Here is a 20,124-nt window from a genome sequence, read left to right as displayed (position 1 = left end):
GATTTTAGTGGTGCACAGGAACATATTCTGACACACAGCTGGAAGCCCTACATTCACATAAAAACCCCGTTCTATGAGCAGCTAGAGTGGGTCAATAATTCACTCTCAATGGGCTATCACCAGGAAAGAGTCCCCTGATGACATCATCAGGTTGAGGTTTTAATGCTTTGACTTCCAGCACAGGGAGACATCTGTTGGTTTGCAGACATTAACTTTATTGCACGAGAGTCCTCACAATAGCGCTGTAAATTTCACTTTTAGAGTGGCTATTCCCTTTTAGTTTAAAGATATTGTGGAGAATTACACTAACCTTAATCAAAATAACAACAAAATGTGCTTAACTGCCAATAAATTAAACACAAGAAGTGATTTTAAGTACTTTTAGCATAGCTCAGCACAACAAAGTAGTCATGAATGTAAAATGAATAAGAAATGCTTTATTTAAGAATTTATTATACATTAAAAAACAGATTGTCTGGAAAAAAGAACAGGTCCCTGAAAAACATGGGTTACCTGGGTCATTGGAGTAAGTGTAGGCTTTGTTGAGTTGTATCTGTTCGGCCAATTGAAAAGAGTTATAGTTAGAGAAAATAATCGGTCTGATAGATGCTGTATCATCAAACACCCAGAATTGCTGGGATTTGTTGGTAGGAGTTGGAGCAATAAGCAAGCATCTAGTTTGTTTTGTGCAGAGCAAGGCTCCAGTACGGCACATGTGAGAGAAAGCAATATAACTTTCCAGAGACAGAACAGATCAAGGTTGTTTTTGAAAATTGCAGTTTTGTGTTGTGGCCAGGATGCCGAGTTGGATCAACTGTGAAAAGCTGTAGCAATGAAAGCTCAGCTGTGACACTCATATTGGACCAAACTGTGATTTATTTTGTAGAAGTATACAAAATGTTGTTAATGTTGGCTGTTTTTTTCTTTATTTATTAGTTTTGATGACAAATACTCGAGTCAAATTGAGAATGTATAGCTGTTTTTGTATGTATAAGAACAAAAGCAACTGCAATTTTTCATTATCCCTCAACCTCACATTTCACTATAGACCCAACAAGTTGTGAAAATGTAATTAGAACACCTAGCTATTAATATGAAGCAGTTGGAGGCTGGTGGCTGATTATTCATTACCTCTTGTCTACACACTTGCACAGCTGCCTGAGCAGTGTGTCGCTGTCACAGTTGCCCCATCTGTTTGGCGCTCATGGTTAAAATAAGCCAATAAATGGATGAGAGTGAAGAAACAAGGAAGGGGAATGTAGTGAGTTTCTTGGGGAAGCTATGCAACACAAATAGAAACAAAAGAAAAATAGAAACCAATGAAAACAATGAAATTTAGAAATATGCAGTGGGGGAAATGATCATTTCATCTCCTGCTGAATTTCTAAATTTGCTCAGTTACACAGAAATGAACATCTCAAACTTCTATGGTAGTTTTATTTTAACAGAGAGAGAGAGAGAAGGAATACCAACCAGAAAGAAAATATATAAAAAGCACACACTACATAAAATGTATAAATTGACTTTCATGTTATTGAGCGAAATAAGTATTTGATCCCCTACAACCCGGCCAGAATTCTGGCTCCAATAGATTGGCGATTTCAGTCAATCAATCAATCGATTAAATCAATCAAATACTCCTGATCTAAACTCATTATCTTGATACAGCACACCTATGCATGGAATCACTTTTTTCCATTCTAACTTCTCCATCACCACTAGCAAGACCAAATAGCTGTAAAATGGCCATCGGGAACTTGTAGTGCCCACAAAGTCCTCCTGTTGAAGAAGAAACAGGTAGCGACCCATCTTAAGTTTGCCAGTGAATATCTAAATGACTCAGAGAAGGCTTAGGAGAAAGTGCTGTGGTCAGATGAAACCAAAATCGAGATCTTTGGCATCAACTCAACCTGCCGTTCAAAGTAACTTTCCAGTAATCACAGAAACTGATACATTACTGTACAAAATCCCATATTTATTCAGCAGAGTGTTTTAGTTCAATATACAAGGCAGGAACAAAGAGGTCTAATTGTTGAATATTATTATTAACAGCACCAATAATTTTATTTGAATTATGAATTATGACTTACGGTTTACGTTTTTTGGGGGGGAATCGCTGAATGTTCTTAATAGTACAAAGAAAACTTATTTAAGAGTGAGCTTTAAAGCAAAAGGAAAACACTGTATGTTATTTTCTCCTTTTACTGCTAAAATGTGTGAGGACAATTGAAGAAATAAAAAGTTAATCTACATTGTCGTTTTTTTAATGGTATTTTGAGTTCTCTAACAGTCATTTAATCAGTCTGAATTTCCCTTTTGAGAAATTAATGAGCTTTGATCATTAGGTTTTCATTGAGTAATTAATTTTATAGTGTACAACTGACAGCTTTATGTCATGCACAGTAAAACCTGAAATTGCATGCTAATGCCTATGGCCTAATGAATAGAAAATATTGGTTACATCTGTTGCTTTTTGGTAATGACTGTATTACATATGCAGTGCTTGCCCAGAGGATGGAAGCAATAGATTTCTGTCTTTGCATTTAAATTGATTTGGATGGGAGATAGAAAAAAAGATTAAAAAACCCTAATTTATTTCTTCTGAAAATGTAAATACATTATATAAAACTGATTTTTTTTTTTTAAATAACAAAACAAAATAACAAAAAGTTTTATTTTCTGAACAAGGACTCAGGCGTAGCAGTCATTGTTACCAAACTTCATACATTTTTAATTGTTTTCAGCATATTTTTTCTTGTTTTATTTCAGTTCAGTTTTGTTGTGTCTATTTCAGTGTTAAATAAAATCCCACCCACCTCTGGTCTTTATGTTTTTTTTGTATATTGTGCTAATGTACTTTTCTTTTAATGATCTTTTTTGGGTTGTTAATATGGCGTGTGGTGGTGATAAAGGTATAATAATTTAAAAAAATCAATGAAAATTACACACTGTTATGAAGAACACACATTTGGAGGTTGTACTTCTAACTGTGATACTGAGGTGTGAACTAAACTTAAGCTGAGGACTAGAAACAGTATAAAGAAGCACGCCTGGCTCATTGCACCTGGGTCAGCCTGGGTTACACATTCTGCTTCATTACTTTACTTACTTTTTCAGATGTACTGAATTCATTAGCATAATTTGTAGCAGGTATTGTATGAATACAAAGCAATGTACAACTGGGATATATACTAACGAGCAAGATAAATATTGCATAAGCATCTACCACTTTCCATAGAACCTTTAACAACGTTCTATGAAAAATGAGTTGAAGAGGTAGAAGATGATAAGAATACGGCATGGTTGGACCCTGCAGTGTCACAATGGCTGCAGAAGAAAATAAAAAGGTTCACATCTTGGGTGTGTGGATGCTAATAGTTAGAGAAACTTTATTTCTGGCTCTTCACATCCTTTCATTTTTAATTAATCTCCAGGTCTAAGCTTGGGAAGTCTAACAAGCCAATTAAATATAGTCAGTCCTCTGCCCTGAGTTGTTCATCAGCTCAAATACCCTGCTTGTAAAAAACAATATCTACATGTTCGTGTCTGTGACTGAGTGTATGCATGTATAGTTCTGCTTCACCCTGCTGGAACCTTCAAAGGAATAAAATCCATCTTGCCTTGAAATCTTGAAGCACTGTGGAAAGACGATATTGGCAGTGTTCCATAAGAGGCAAGGCCAGACACGATCATCTTAAGTAGGGGATTGTAATTTCTAATGCTGTTGACAAGAGACCTGTTGTCTACGTCTTAAGATGATGAACTTTACAGAATATTAGTGTTTAATTACCTAATGGCTTCTGGAAAGAATCAAAATCTTGACCTTTTCAGTTTTCAGAAGAAAATTACTTAATTTTTTTTTTTAATTGATGACAAGGTGGTTTTTTTTAAAATGTCGACTTAATTAGAATAATTTCTTACTTAAAAAAAAAAATTAATTAAACAAAAAATCGTACTATCCACTACTCCCGAGATGGCACTGCTGCCCGGTGTTCTCTTTCACCACTTTGGTCCACTATATGTTAGATCTCATCAACTGTAAGATGGCTTCTTTTTTTTTCTTTTAAAGCCATTTATGTTAAAAAAAAAATATATCTCAACAAACATACTAACAAACAAAGATAAAAGAGTAAACATGGTTGTCAATATAAGATTTCATTATCCTAGCCCCAGTCACAGGCTAAAGACTACCTTGTGTTGCTTGGGAAAAGTGTGTATATCCTGACCAGCTGGCAAGTGGTTAGTGGCTGTTGCTAGGTGAAATCGGTCAAAAACGTGCTAGGCCAAAACTCTCCTTATTATTGTTTTCGTTGATAGCACAGTGCTGTGGTTACCTGCCATGTCTTGTCTGCAGACACTCACTACCAAAATACTGAGCAGCAGTGAAATGTAAACAGGAAATGGCGAACATTTGCCTCCAAAGTAAAAGTTGTGCTCCACCGCTCCAGACGGATGAGTTTATTCTACGCCCGCTATAGGTGAATCCAGCTAATGACCAAAGCAATCGAAAAGAGGTCTTCAGGACAGAGGCATTTGTCTCTTTGCAACTGGTTTTACCCTGCAGAAAAAATGCCAACTGGTTGTGCAATACACATTTTCCCTATCAACAGATCATCACCAACTACTAAATCCTTTGCAATGATAACATTTGGCTGAAAATTCCACTGTGCCTAATTAACAGCGTAACTGTAGAGTCTTTTTAAGCACCTACTGAAGTGTTGTCCTTGTTTAAGCATACTGCACATAGAGAAACACACGTAAGTAAAAGTAACCCAAGTAAAATTCATGAATTATTAACAACAACATGTTGCACCTTATTAAAATGCAACTTGTGTTTAATCTTTATACCCCTGTACACCAGCTTTTGCTGACCCATTTTTATGCTTCTGTGCTCCCGATATGGTTCATAAGTTAGCAAAATTGCTCTGGAAATTAATAACACATCATTATGCATTTAAGGTAACACAATTAAATATCTTGTTATTATTATCACTGCAACCCAAATATAGTGTGCTCTTCCCCCATTCCCAGTGCTCTATGAAAACATCCAGGGATGCTTCAATTGAGGAGACTTTACGCAGGGTCAGTGACATTTGATGGGTCAGCATAGACTGCAAGTGAACCAATAAACACATGAGATCTGTCAAACGAACGGGAAATAGACAAATAACACAAACAGAAAAGCAAATTATTTTTGTCATTATGTTAAATATGTAACTGGAGATACTGTACCATGGATCTGCTTAAATCATGGACACACTCTTGATGTGAACTGCATTTGACGGCTAGCTGACAGCTTTCAACTTGCACCCGGCCTCCCCCTCCTTTTCTCTCATTGTCAGAAAGAATTTTGTCTCCTCTTGACTCAGTGTTGGGAGCTGGCGGGTTCTGGTTGAAGGCTGTGATGGGATTTGAGGAATAACTGCTACTCTAGATTAAGGATGGAGATGAGGATGACGAGTGACTGACAAAACAGACTTCTGGGAGGGCTTAGTTACTATACAGTATCAAGGTCAAGCAGCGGTGAGGGAAAAACTTGATGTAATGATTGTTAGCAATATAGACATCTTGAATGTGCAGCGACCTGCGTGCTATGGTTTTGAAAAATGGTTGCAAGAGGTTTTAAAACCAGAGAAAGGTCATTTTTAGACATCACCAGTGGTTGACAAAAAAAAAGTGTAAAGAAAACAAGCACAGAAAAGCCTTCAATAGTTCTGTTGTTTTATTAGATATTTCTTGAAAATCTTAAATATTATTCCTCTGGAAGAGGGAAATTAATTATGGAGCTTACTAAAGCAAAGAAACTGCTTTAATGTACTACACCTGCTCTGAGCTCATGCACGCACAGACACACACACACACACTGTGTAGGAGAATGCCCACTGTATCCCTCCAATGGTTTACATAACTGAAATGATGTGCTTCAGCTCTTCCCTGCTTATCACCATGAGCCACACTTTATTGCCAGGGCCACCTCAAAGAAAATTAAATGCAGCCTCATCCGTTTGATACCACCCCACCCCCACCCCCCCAAGCACATTTTGTGAGCTTCTATTGCTGCTGAGATATTGTTGAGCTGTTGTATTTTTTCAAACACTCCTTCCAAAGATCCAGCTAAATGCCTCATTTTTTTTTTGTCTGTTTTCTTTCTCGTCACAATCACAATGGCTTACATTAGCTTTTGACTCCTTTCTGCACTCCAGTGTGTCTGACACTGTCCTCCTGGCTGGTAAAAACAAGGAGAAATAATGCTGACGGAATACTCTTCCACTGAAAGAATGTTTTCTATTCTGAAATTTTGAGTACAGAGATGCTGGGTGAGTGCAGTCTCACGAAAAAGCCTAGCAAGTCATTAAATTCTAATATCTGAATGGCAATGACAAAATTAGTCCCTGTAAGCTTTTTGCTGCAAACGATTAATCTATCGTCCTTGGTGCTCACAAAATATAAACCCAATTAATAAACTATTGGAAGCTAAATTGCTTTTTCTATTCAAATAAGTATTGTTTAATGTCTGGCCTTTCCACTAATGACTGACCCTATTATGACTGACCACCTCATGCACAACTTATGTAATGCTTGAATATAAATAGAGAGACTATTGTGGGAGTACAGCTTGGACACATTGTGACTTGCAATTTCTCATTACAGTGATTAAATAGTATTGAAAAGAGTGGTGGCTTTTGTAAAAATGTGCAGCAAGGGGACATCAAAAGGGACACCAGAAACCAGGTAAAAATCTTTTAATACTAGTTACTGGGTGAGGCATGAAGAGACTGAAGAGAGTCAGCAATGCAAACAAAACCTTCATAAAAAAAAGGTTGATAAGCAAAAACTGTAGAAGCTGGTACATCAACAGGTTACAAACAAGGAAGTATCCTGACATCAAAGGGAGACGAATGAGAAAATGTTGGACAGCTTAATAATTTAAATCTCACAACAATTTTTATTCACAACATACAGACATGAAAAAGAGACTAAAATCCATTTTTGCAAAAGAAACATTCTTTCATTCATTCATTCCAAGTCGCAGTTCATGTAGATCCAAAACTCTTTCATGTTTTGGCACAATTGTTTTGTGCTAATTATTAAATGTTCATATAGGTACTGAACTCAAAGCTTCCAAACTGCAATTACCTGTAAGTGCTGTGGCCTTGTAATTATCGCTCTGTTATTATTTTCATATTACATATCACATAAAGGACTGTGATTACAAACCCTTTATACTCTCTGCCCAGCACATCTAGCTCTTTTCACTTGTCTTACAAAAATGTCACCAAATGATTTAACACAACCAGTTCTATTTTAAATATACCTGGTTTTCAAGAGTGTACCCTGAAGTAACTTGTTCATTTTTTTTCCTGCATTTTTTTTTTTGACAGAATAGTGATGCAACTGCCTTGGAAATGAATGCAACTTCACACATTTAATTTCAAAGCATAAGCACAACGAACAAAGACTGTCAAGACCTGCCAGGACGCAGAGATGAAAATTCATGTTGGATATCTCGCTCTCTTATTTTGTTATTCTATTATTTTTTTTATACAGATTTATAATTTGCACCAAACTTTGGCTTCTGCTAAATAGCTTAGGGTATTGTCAGTGACAGTGATCAGGATTGCACATATTCACTGATGTTCTCAGCACACTTTATCAGCACAGACAGCAAAGAATATGCAAAATTTTGAAAGTCAATTTCACACTGGAAACAACAATAAAATTGTAGGAAAGATTTCTGTAAACTAAAAGGTGAGGCTAGCTAAAGATTATGTGTATTTATATTAAAGAAAAAAAATTCTGTAAACTTTTTTGTATCCTACTCACCAACCACCAACCCATTTGCTGGTTTGCTGATTCAGCTTTTGGGATTTTCCGGCACTTCCAGCATAAACTATATAGATGGCAGATAATGGAAAGCCATTAAAGTCTCCCAGGGCTTATGAGGTAGAGCAGGTCATCTACTAATCGAAAGGTTGGTGGTTCGATCTCAGGCTGCTTGAGTCTGCATGCCAAATATTCTTGGGTTACCCCAAGCTGCTCTTTGGTGCATCCATCCATCCATTGGGGTGTGAATGTTATAGAAAGCACTTATGTAGAAAAAGCATATGGGTGAATGAAGCAAGTTATATGAAGCACTTTCAGTGCTCAGGTAGAGTAGAAAAGCACTATATGTGAATCAGTATGTTTACCAGTTATTGGTTGGTTACTGGTTATTGATTATAAATGCAGATGTAGTTTTTTTTTTTTGTTTGTTTGTTTGTTTTTAAAAAGCTTATCTTTTGACAAATGCTGTTTTTTCACTCCATAAGATCAGTGTGTCACACAAAAGTAATCTTACCTTTATACTACTCTGACACTATTCCTGAAAACACACAATAACAATTTTAGTGAGAAGAGGTAGAGAAGGAACTTTTAACAAGCTAAGAAGGGAGAGAGAATGCATTTTGAGAGCCATTAGTAAGTAGAGAGGAGAGAGGAAATGATTTGGGTGAGGAGCAGTTGATGGAAAGACCTTCTTGAAAAATGTGTGACTCTGCTGAGTCACACAAGTCTTGAGGGTCATTTCAGTGCTACAAAGCCTGGAGAGGCACCACATCAAGACAGATTGACTCAGTGAACAGGTCAGCACAGGAAAAGGAAGTATGAAGTGTCCAGGAGTGGCAGAAGAATCACTGGTGGGCAAGTCAGGACTGTGACAGATTGGACCCCTTGGAAGTGCGGTATGCTGTACATAAGAGTTCTGAATCTGATATTATCAGACTTGGGCTGCCAGGGGGGATATAAAGGGCAATTTGAGAATTTGAAGGTGAGACCAACTCATTTTCTTGAATGGCTGGAGGGGGCAAGGAGGAAAAGTGGGTGATAAAGACAGAAGTTGGAAGTTACTCACATTTGGACATTCCTAAAAATCAAGTTTTTCTCTGTTGAGCTGAGATTGTCCTTTAGAAAGTTGTTTGCAAAAATTTGGTTGTATAAACATTTTAATAGTATCCTCCAAACAAATACATACTGAATGTTGTGTTGATAAAAATGAAAACCTTTATTAAAACTACTGCTCAGTTCATATAAAAATAAAACAAGTAACAGAGGTAGGCTGAAGTTCAAATAGTGTACCAAGTAATGGTAGCGTTTTAAGAATTTCACACAAAGTTTAATGACAAATTAACTGATTCCAACCCTCTTCTAAAATATAACCATTATCAGTCTGCTGAACCAAAGCCACAAAAACACAAGTCTAACACAATCTATTGAATCATAGTTACTGGTATAAACTAGTAGTACAGTGTAGCACAGAAGACCTGTCGAAGTCTAGAACCCCTTCAAAAAGGAGCAGCTTAGTGTTGTTGAGGTAGAGTACGAAATATACTCAGACAAACATCCATCTGTCTCCAAGGCATACATCGGCATGCACCTCAACCTGAGTGTTACAAGGTGAATGAGAAAATAGACCTGAGCGTTGCTGGCATAGAAATGGTACATGGGAAAAGCCAAGAAACAAGATCTCGGGCCAAGGACTGAACCCCAAAGGATCCCAAAGGAGCAGGCAAAAGCTGACAACAGTTTCTCGCAAAAATCTTTTTTGCAATAATTATGAATCCAGCCTTAAGGCTACATCACAAAATTTAAAAAGGCAATGGGTTTCTAAAACAGAACACACACACACATACAACAGTGTATTAGGACCTCATAAGAACATTAGCAGATATACTGTTCAGTGTTAAAGACATTCTTATCTTTGTTTATTAGTTTTGCCTTTGAGTATATCCAATTTGCTTTGGTATATGCTAGTGTGATGTACCTGACTTGTATTCTAGTAAACATTTCCTCACCTATACAAGGAGCTCTCCAATTATTCCATGCTAATTTTATACTTGAGCACATACATACATTCCCATTGGCTTTGCCTCAAGTTAAACTTTCATGCGTTTCTATTTGAGTGATAAAAAGTTGCTAAAACAGGATACCTGCAGCAGAGATGATGGCGTTCCCATCATCAAAGAATTCCCATTTTCAAAGAAGCAAAACAAGATGGCCTCTCACAGGGAATGTGAGGCAACTTTACCTTTCACACAGTATTGCACAGCTTGAGGTTGTAGTAATTATATACTGTTAAGCAAGTCCCCGATGGCTCTTGAGAACATGGGAATGAGAAGATTGTGTGCACTTGGAAGTATTATATTCCTCCGAGAAGTAGTCCATTAAAAAAAGGAGAGAGAGAGAATAACAGTTTTTTTCCCCTCATCCCAGTGGTTTTTCTTCAAAGAACTGAAACATTCCTCGAGTATCCAGGTTTCCATGTCTAATTAAGGATTCAGAACTTGCTGCTTCTTGCAACTGGGTTTGGTAAACAATCAATATTCTCCTTCTAGAAATAGATACTTCAAAGCCAGAACTGGTGGGACTCAAAATCAAAACAGTAATTAACAAAGTCCTGTATCATGGTCAGCAAATAACTGATTTACTGTATGTGCCATACATTATGATATGTCAGATATCACCAATCACTGTCTTTATGCATGCATCTGTCTATAATGTCCTATTGAGTGATAATTACCCTTAATAATTTAATAAACCAGTTTTGCTTTTTCATAAATGTTTTAATTTGACTGATACCAACCAAAATGTATTCATTAGCAAAAATGGCATTATTATGTTAATTGAGATAGGTGAACGTTAGATAGAGGCTAAACTTGGTAGATGCCAGTGGAAGCAAAATCATTAATATGGCAGACTGGGACTTAGTCCAGCTATTAGATTTACATAATCTTCTGGTGAAAATGTGGCTATTACTGTAATCATAGAACATCAGAGAGATTTTTTTTCTTAGGAAAATGGAAATGAAGATCTGGCCAGCTGGTATATGAATCTCCACTCTGTGTTTTAATATGTCTTAGACGGCAACAAAGGCATTGATTCTTGATTAAAGCAGAGTACACTGAGCACCATTAATGTAATGCATGGTAACTCTTGTTCTATAATTAAACAGAGACCCATTGAACAAGGCTGCACAGGTCTCTCTGTGATAGTAGCAACACATCAGTAGTGCACTGACACTTGAAAGCATGAATAAATCCAAAGCGCATACTGACCACTGTCCTAAAATAACCTTTCATTTTAGCAGCACAAATCTTTTTTCACCATGCTGACTAATATCAGTAATAACATCAAAACTATTAACCTATTCATTTCTCTGATGTGGTTCTTGTGGATACAGATATGCTGACATTATCTCCAGAGATGGCATGTTTCATGTAGACATAATTGGTTTCTTTACACTGACGTATGTCTGTGAAAGTTCTCAATCATCCAGGTCATCGTAGTAAATGGTAAATGGACTGGTTCTTATATAGCGCTTTTCTACTCTTTCTGAGCACTCAAAGCGCTGTAACAACTTGTACATTCACCCGTTCACACGCATTTGCACAAGCACATTTTTCTAAGTGCTTTCTAAGTAACATTCACACACACATTCATACTCCGATGGATGCATTGGAGAGCAATTTGGGGTTAGTATCTTGCCCAAGGATATTTGGCATGCAGACTGGGGAAGCCAGGGATCGAACCACCAACCTTCCGATCAGAAGATGACCCGCTAGTAGTGGTAGTGGTAGTCTAAGGAGCTTGGAAAGAAAAGCGTCTGGACTTCTTTAAGTTGCTTGAAGACGTTTCACCTCTCATCCGAGAAGCTTCTTCAGTTCAGTAAAGATCAAACTGAAGAAGCTTCTCGGACCTGTAACCAGGTCTCTGTAGGCAGAATAAATAAATATGCTGATCGATTATTAAATCATTTACTAACAGTGAGTTGGAAAAGAGAGACCTAATGTTTAATAGTCCACATTAAACAGTTTTACTATTTGGTGAAGCTGAGGATATCATATTGTTTTTTCTTTGTGAAATTCTGTGCTGTGATTTTTGCTTTGTGTTTTGACGGTTGGGGAGCAGGCCCAGTCTCTGTGGGGAAGAGGTTTGAGGGAATGACAGGAAGCGAGAAGCTGCAGAGAGATGTAGAAGACTGCAACTCTGCTCTGTCCCCATGATAAGCAGAAGCCAACAGATGGATGGAATTATACTGACCACCTGTCTTTTCAACATCTGTTGCATGTTAAGAAAAACACCATTTCAGTAAACCATCACTGTCAGCCTACATACAAAATAACATTGCAAAAATAAAAAGCATATAAATGAACCTCAGCCATCATTCATGTCATTATGCTAACTTGTGTTTACCAAAGTGATCACTTTAAAATTCTTTCCATTAAAAATGTCAAATGTAGTAAGCTGTTGTGATGGCTACTAAATGGGATCAAACCTACTAAATAGGGAGGGACTAGGTAAGCTACACATAACCAGGTAACTCTCTGAAATGCTGCATCTCACATCAAGTGCTCTCCACACAGACAGTGTTTCTGCTGCAATAATTTTATTGCCAAGAGAGAGGGAGAGTGTATAAATATGTAGTATTATGTTAACTTGACAATATGTAATTATATCCTCCATTAGCTTTTGCAAGACCTTCTCATTAAACAACACACAGTTGCCAATATGCTTAAAGAAAGAAAGAAAATCATAATATTAACGTTATATTAATATCATATTAAGCTATATTTTATTATTATTATTATATATATAGCCATCAGTCAAACAGTGAATTAATGAAGACATAATTCTATGGAAAAAGCTTGTATTGTATAAACCCATACTAGCAATAGGGTTCAGTATTGTACTACAGATGATGAAATTTAGATACTGTTTCATCATTGAAGACCATGTGTATTGAAGATTTAGCTGAGTTTTAACCAGCTAACCAGAAAGTCAAAGTATAAAGCTAATGAAAATTAAATGAATCACTGAATGAAGTGCAAAACATACAGGTCTAAATGGGATGCTTTATACATATATATATATATAGAATAGAATAGAATAGAAAGGAATTCAACTTTATTGTCATTGCACATGCACAGGTACAGGGCAACGAAATGCAGTTTGCATCCATCCAGAAGTGCTTTAGTGATATAGATATATTACAATATATATTAGCAATAATATAGATATGTGATTATATTACAGAAATGGGTCTATTATTGTATGTTATAATGTACACGGTATGAAGTATGTTGTGAATATTCTATAACTATAAGTATGTACAGGCTGTAGTGAGTACAAGCTATGTACAGGCTATGAACAGGATATAAATATGAAAAACTATACAGAATATGAAATAAATAACTTTACAGAATCTGAGATATACAGCTATACAGAAATGGGAACGATGCAAGTTGTAAACAGTTGTAGGATTAAAGATTATCGAATGTACAGAATGATTATTTACACAGAGCTATACAGTAGTGCAGTTAAGATAAGTGAGGGTGTAGATAGTTTCTACAGAGGCTATATAAAGTGCTAGTGGTTGTGAGTGGTGGTTCAGTCCATGTTATTATCGTGTGTTTGAGGGTACAGTTGTCCATTGTGGGTGTGTGTATGTTCAGTCCATGAGTTTAACGTGGGTCGGATGTCAGGAGGCAGAGTTCAGGAGTCTGACAGCTGTGGGGAAGAAGCTGTTCCGGTACCTGGTGGTCTTAGTCCGGAGGCTCCTGTGGCGCCTCCCAGAGGGCAGAAGGGTGAAGAGTCCATGTGATGGGTGACTGGGGTCTTTGATGATTTTCCCAGCCCTTTTCAGACACCGCTTCCTGTAGATGTCTTTTATGGCAGGAAGTGGTGCTCCGGCGATGCACTGGGCAGTTTTCACGACCCTCTGCAACGCCTTCCGGTCCGAGGCAGAGCAGTTCCCATACCAGACTGTTATACAGTTGGTCAGGATGCTCTCGATGGTGCAGCGATAGAAGTTCACCAGGATGTCTGAGGACAGGTGGTTCTTCCTCAGAGTCCTCAAGAAGAAGAGGCGCTGGTGAGCCTTCTTGACCAGCTCGGAGCAGTTGGTCGTCCAGGTGAGATCCTCGGAGATGTGGACTCCCAGGAACTTGAAGCTGCTCACACGCTCCACAGCCGTCCCCTTAATGTGGATGGGTGGATGTGGGTCAGCATTCCTCCTGTAGTCCACGATGAGCTCCTTGGTCTTCTCGGTGTTAAGCAGCAGGTTGTTTGTGTCGCACCACTCAGCCAGACGATCCACCTCCTCCCTGTAGGCGGCCTCATCGTTGTCACTGATGAGGCCAATCACCGTGGTGTCATCTGCAAACTTAATGATGGTGTTGGAACCATCAGCAGGTCTGCAGTCGTGGGTGAAGAGGGAGTAGAGGAAAGGGCTCATCACACAGCCTTGTGGTACACCGGTGTTCATCGTGATTGTAGATGAGCAGCGGTTATCCAGCCGGACATGTTGGGGGCGGTTGGTCAGGAAGTCCAGTAACCATTTGCAGATGAGGGAATTGATGCCCAGGTCTGTCAGTTTCCTGATGAGTTGTGAGGGGTGGATTGTATTGAACGCTGAACTGAAGTCTATAAACAGCATTCTGGCGTAGGTGTTGTTGTTGTCCAGGTGTGAGAGGACAGAGTGCAGTCCGATGGAGACTGCATCCTCTGTGCTCCTGTTCTGGCGGTATGCGAATTGGTGGGGGTCCAGGGTGGGGGGGAGACAGGATTTGAAGTGTGCTAGGACCAGCTGCTCTAAGCACTTAGTGATGATGGGGGTGAGTGCTACTGGGCGGTAATCATTGAGGCAAGATGGGTTGGAGTTTTTGGGTATCGGGACGATGGAGGTGGATTTGAAGCAGGCCGGTATATATATATATATATATATATATATATATATATATATTAGGGGTGCAACGATACTCGTATCAATATTGAACCGTTTGATACAGTCCTTTCGGTTTGGTACGCATATGTATCAAACAATACAAAATTTTAAATTTATTTTATCAACTTTTCTTCTGATGATGCTGTCTGTGTTGAGCGCTCAGTGGATCTGCGTTTGACTACTCCACCTAGGCTGCACTGTCGAGCGCAGATCCACTGAGCGCAGCGCAAGCTAGCAAGACAGAAGCTAAGCTCGTTGCAACATGGAAAATTGAACCTCCCCCACCCTCATTCAGATCTGGCCTTTGGAACTATTTTGGTCTTCATGTGAAGTATGACCCTGAAGGTAAGAGCGTCATGGACAAAAATAAAACAGTATGTCGGATGTGCAACGCAATGCTCAGTTACATGGGTGGGAACTACTGCGTTAGCGCAGTTTGCTTGTTAACGTGTTGACGCCGTCCAGCCCCACGCACGGGGCGATCCGCGGTAGCTCGTTAACGGAGATTTGCCGTGTTGTGGCGTTAACATCATTTCAGATTAAAGCTGACAGCACTAGTGGGAACACAATGAATATGACTGCACATTTACGCGGACATCATCCTAGTGCAAAGACAAGTGGCAGCAGACAAAAACAACAAGCACGCATGCTACAAACTTTACTCGAGTCATTTAGACAGCCGTTAGCACATGATTCTCCTCATGGGGACCTGATATGTTTAATATGCTGCTGAGAATATAGCCCAGAAGAAGCTATAGTATAGCTTTTATTTTGGAAAGAGCCATTTCTCTGTAATAAACTCTCTTTTCCAAAGATGAGTGATTTCTCGATCAGATAGATTTATTTTTTGTATTACTTTGTTGTTTCAGCAACATTAAATTTAAAAACTGTACGTTTGAGTTAAAATATATATTTATAATTTTAGTAAATGACAAATTAAAAAAGCACGAACATTTTTTTGTATCGAAAAAATATCGAACCATGACACCAAAGTATCGAACCGAACCGTGGATTGTGTGTCCCTCTGCAAGATATCTGACTATTTTTGACTTTTCTGAGCCTGTCAAGTCCTTCTTTTGACCCATTTTGCCAAAGGAAAGGACGTTGCCTAATAATTATGCACACCTGATATAGGGTGTTGATGTCATTAGACCACACCCCTTCTCATTACAGAGATGCACACGTGCTTTGTCTGTAGGGGCCACCGTAAATATACTTTTATTTATTCACTCCACATAAAATGTATTAAATAAATCATATATTTCAAAAACCAACTATTCACAGTTCAGCTTTTAACTGTTTAAATTTTCAACTTTTTCCTTGTAAACAAATTTAAAATGAAACAACACAAAACACTGCAAACCACAACACAATTAAATATAAATTAAAATATAAAAACAAAAACAACATGCATATTCTCTGTCATATGGGCCTGCATGAATAAACTTTCTGAATCCTTTATCATCCGCAACTGAAAATAGTTGTGGATGATTACTATACCTTTCTAATGTGACGTTGTTGTCCCTGGCTCTCATTCTCTGTCTCTCCCTCCAGCTCTGTTCCTGTGCTACTATAAGTGTAACTACCGCCCCTCCCCCCTCTGCCCAGCGCAAAGCACAAGGCTCGCTTGCGGAGTGAAGCGGAAAAAAAGTGCGAGAGAGAGGGTGAGAGAAAGAAAAAAAAAAAAAAAAAACCCACGGCTTGCGATAAGGAGCTGGCTCTCGTCATTCACGTCAAAGATCCGGCTCTAAGAGCCATTTCGTTCGCAACCGACACATCACTATTGCACAGACAAAGCTGCTGCTTCACACTCTCTTTTAGAGTTTAAAAGTGCCTTACAATTCTCTCTTTTCCCAAGGTTGCAGCACCATGTTCCATCTGTATGAACTAGATGACTGACAGATGTCATTTTAAAGTCTACAACATGCTCAGTGTTACTGACGCAATTTTTAAGTCACAAACAAATAACACCAAACAAAGAAGAAAGTATGTATCTCATCGTACAGACCTCTGTCATCATCTAACAGAATGAACACAGCACCAGTAACAGATTTGGATGAGCCTGCATGTTGACTCAGTTATTTCAACCCTAAAGCTGCGATGGCAGGAAGCCCAACACATACAGAGCTATAGAGTGTCTCCCTGGCATATACTGCATATGTCCTTGCTGTAAATGTCACAGAGTGGAGGCTCGAGAGAGGTTTGGACCCAAAAGTAGACTCAAGAAAGCACATGAACTATTTATAAGGTTTTTTCACAAAAGAAGCAACACTCAAGACTAGAACATGGACTTAAATCCAGACACTAGACAGGGGCAGTAATGGGTCGAGAATGGGGAAACGCTCAGGCGCAGAGAACACAAGGAGGGCATGGGATAGGAAACTCTGCAACAGAGGAGAGAGGAGTTACTGGGCAGGTAAATAAGAGAATAGCTAGAAGTAAGTTAGTACTGCAGAGGAAGGCTTACTTACTTGTGAGTAAAAACCAGTTGGCACAGGAGGGGGTAGCTGTGAGAGTGTCAAGAGAAGAGATGGAGAGGTGGGGGTCCAGGTTCCAGGAGATCCAGAGGGAGGAGAGGTACAAGAGAGGCACAACAGGCAGGGGCAGGCCACAGAATGAGGTGGGTATGAAACCTTTGGTGAGTAGACTGTTTGGTGTTGTTTCTCAAAATCAGACCAGCACTGCTGAGTAGCACAACAGGAGATGGATCTGAAGAAACTGGTGACAACAGGGCAATGTTACACACAAGACAGACAAGCATGACCAAGGAACACAAGGAGGCTTAGTTACCACCAGTGTACGGTGTACATTTTAGGACATTGTCAGGTCTCAAGAAAAAAGTTGTCAGGTATCAGACAAAAAATTGTCAGGTCTCAGTTCTCAAGAAAAAAGTTGTCAGGTATCAGACAAAAAATTGTCAGGTCTCAGTTGTCAGGAAAAAAGTTGTCAGGTATCAGACAAAAAATTGTCAGGTCTCAGTTCTCAAGAAAAAAGTTGTCAGGTATCAGACAAAAAAATTGTCAGGTCTCAGTTGTCAGGAAAAAAGTTGTCAGGTATCAGACAAAAAATTGTCAGGTCTCAGTTCTCAAGAAAAAAGTTTTCAGGTATCAGACAAAAAATTGTCAGGTCTCAGTTGTCAGGAAAAAAGTTGTCAGGTATCAGACAAAAAAATGTCAGGTCTCAGTTCTCAAAAAAAAAAGTTGTCAGGTATCAGACAAAAAATTGTCAGGTCTCAGTTCTCAAGAAAATAGTTGTCAGGTATCAGAACACAAGGTACCAGAGAGAAAATCTTCCTGCAGGTGGCTGTGTTGTCATGTCCCACCCAAATTCATTTCCAAATAGGTCATCAACGTATGACAGTGGGAGAGCGTAAGGTCATTGACCTCACCGGAGTTTTACCGCGGTTCAGGCTCCTAACGACACAAGGTAGTTTTGTTCATATTTTTGCCACAGTTGTGTTATATTAAGTTGCGGTTATGTTGTGAAAGTTGCATATCAGAGAAGGAAAGCTAGTTTTGTACGAAACCAAATCAGTACTATTTTTGTCTGGCTAATTCATTCTAGCTAGCGACAGTGGTGAAATGTGATTTTTTTTTGTTTTTTTATTCGGAGATGTTTCTGTTTTATTAGGAGACTGTCTCACCCCAACATCGTTAGACTCATGGCAGTTGCCCGCACTGAGTCCTGCTTTTTGTTGGCAGCTGAATACATTCATGGCGCAACCCTTGCAGCAAGTGCTTCACACAGACAGCTGCTACTCTTAATAGTCTGTGTTGTTGAAGGATTCAGCACTTCTTATGTTTTTTTTAATCCATTTTTAGACAGCGATGAGATCGGCTACACACTCCACAGAAGTCCAGAGTTACTGTTAATATCAAAAATATAATGCTGTCTTTTGAGATTTTAACATTTAAGACTGTGAGTGTAATGGATCTAAAACTGTTTAAATCTCTACATCCTGGTAACATGGAAACTTTAAAAACAGCAGCAGAAGGTTTCAGTAGTGTAGTCTAATTTGTTCTTTTTATTTAATAATAATCCATATTATGTATAACAGCTACATTCACCCTGGAGAGAAACTAGTGAGGGAGACCATCAGGACCAAGCTGGGTTTCCTGGGTCCAGAGGTTTGGAGAAACTTCTTCCCTTTCTTTCATCACAGCTGTCTTGTGCCAGAAGTTCTGTTGACCCACTGAAAGAGGCATCATTTAAGAAACACCAGGAACACTGAAGCTCATGGCATTGATCAAGCAGGACTCATGATCTTCACCAGCAGCTCCCTCATAGGGAAATCTTCAGCACTCCTCCGTAGGCCCACCCCAGGAGATGGATAAACCCAGCATTTCATGAACACTGTGATGGAGACCTTTGGTTTGTGTAATGTTATAAATACTCGGATACTCCCCAGAGGCTCCGGACTTTTACATAAAGATATTATATTCAGTCCTGTAGAAAGTTATATATTTAAAAATATATGATCCTCTCTGGTTACTCTGGTATGAATAACTCTGAATCACTTTATGGTAAATAACACACTATCTGCAAAAAACTGTGAAAACTGTGACCTTTGACCTTCATCAGGTTTTATTTAATTGTGTTACAGAAACTCAAACGTACTCTTTATACAGCTGAGTACATCAAGTGTTTAAAACGGAAGCTGTGCAGGTCTGAGATAAAAACTGAGGTCCTGTTAATGCTGATATATAGTGACACAGTTACATGGGTGATTAATCCTTTTGTTTTTTTGTCTTTAACTTTATCAATAAAACAGCTGCAGCTTTCACTATAGCACATGTGGTACTTTAACTTTTGTATTGTTTTCATCAGTTCATTTTGCAGTTAACATGTGAACATGTTGGATGATCTGTCTGCTGTCACTGGGTGGTGCTGAGGTCTGAATCTGAGGGCAGCTCCTGTAATCACAAAGAGAACAGAACCATCAAACTCAAATATAAATTTTATCCCTCAAAATTGAAATAAAGCGGATACTTCTGTCCTCACACACTCAGGATTTGAAGTTCTTCTCTTACACTTTTTTCAGTATTACAGTACACTACAGTACTTTAATCCATAGTTCCTGATTAATGAGGAGCTACAAGGTACAAGCTTTTTTTTTTTTAAAAGTTATTGTCTTTACAGATGGGGCAAGAGACTGAAAACATGCTGTTGTTTGCACATATTTAATATTCAGCTCTGCACATGAGCTGAAGCAGGATGCAGCCTGTTGCTTTTATAGTATAATACTTGTAATAAAAGTACAGTAACAGTAATTAGTGACTGAGTAGCCCGGAGCGTTTCTCTTGATTTCTTTCTTTTTTTTTTTTTTGCCTGTCCCATTTGGTTCTTTAGCCGTCAGAATTGTTGTC

This window comes from Simochromis diagramma, unplaced genomic scaffold (assembly GCF_900408965.1).
Source record: "Simochromis diagramma unplaced genomic scaffold, fSimDia1.1 OVJJ01000176.1, whole genome shotgun sequence".
Taxonomy (NCBI): Eukaryota; Metazoa; Chordata; class Actinopteri; order Cichliformes; family Cichlidae; genus Simochromis; species Simochromis diagramma.
The sequence above is the reverse complement of the archived record's forward strand: the minus strand, read 5'-3'. Positions refer to the sequence as shown.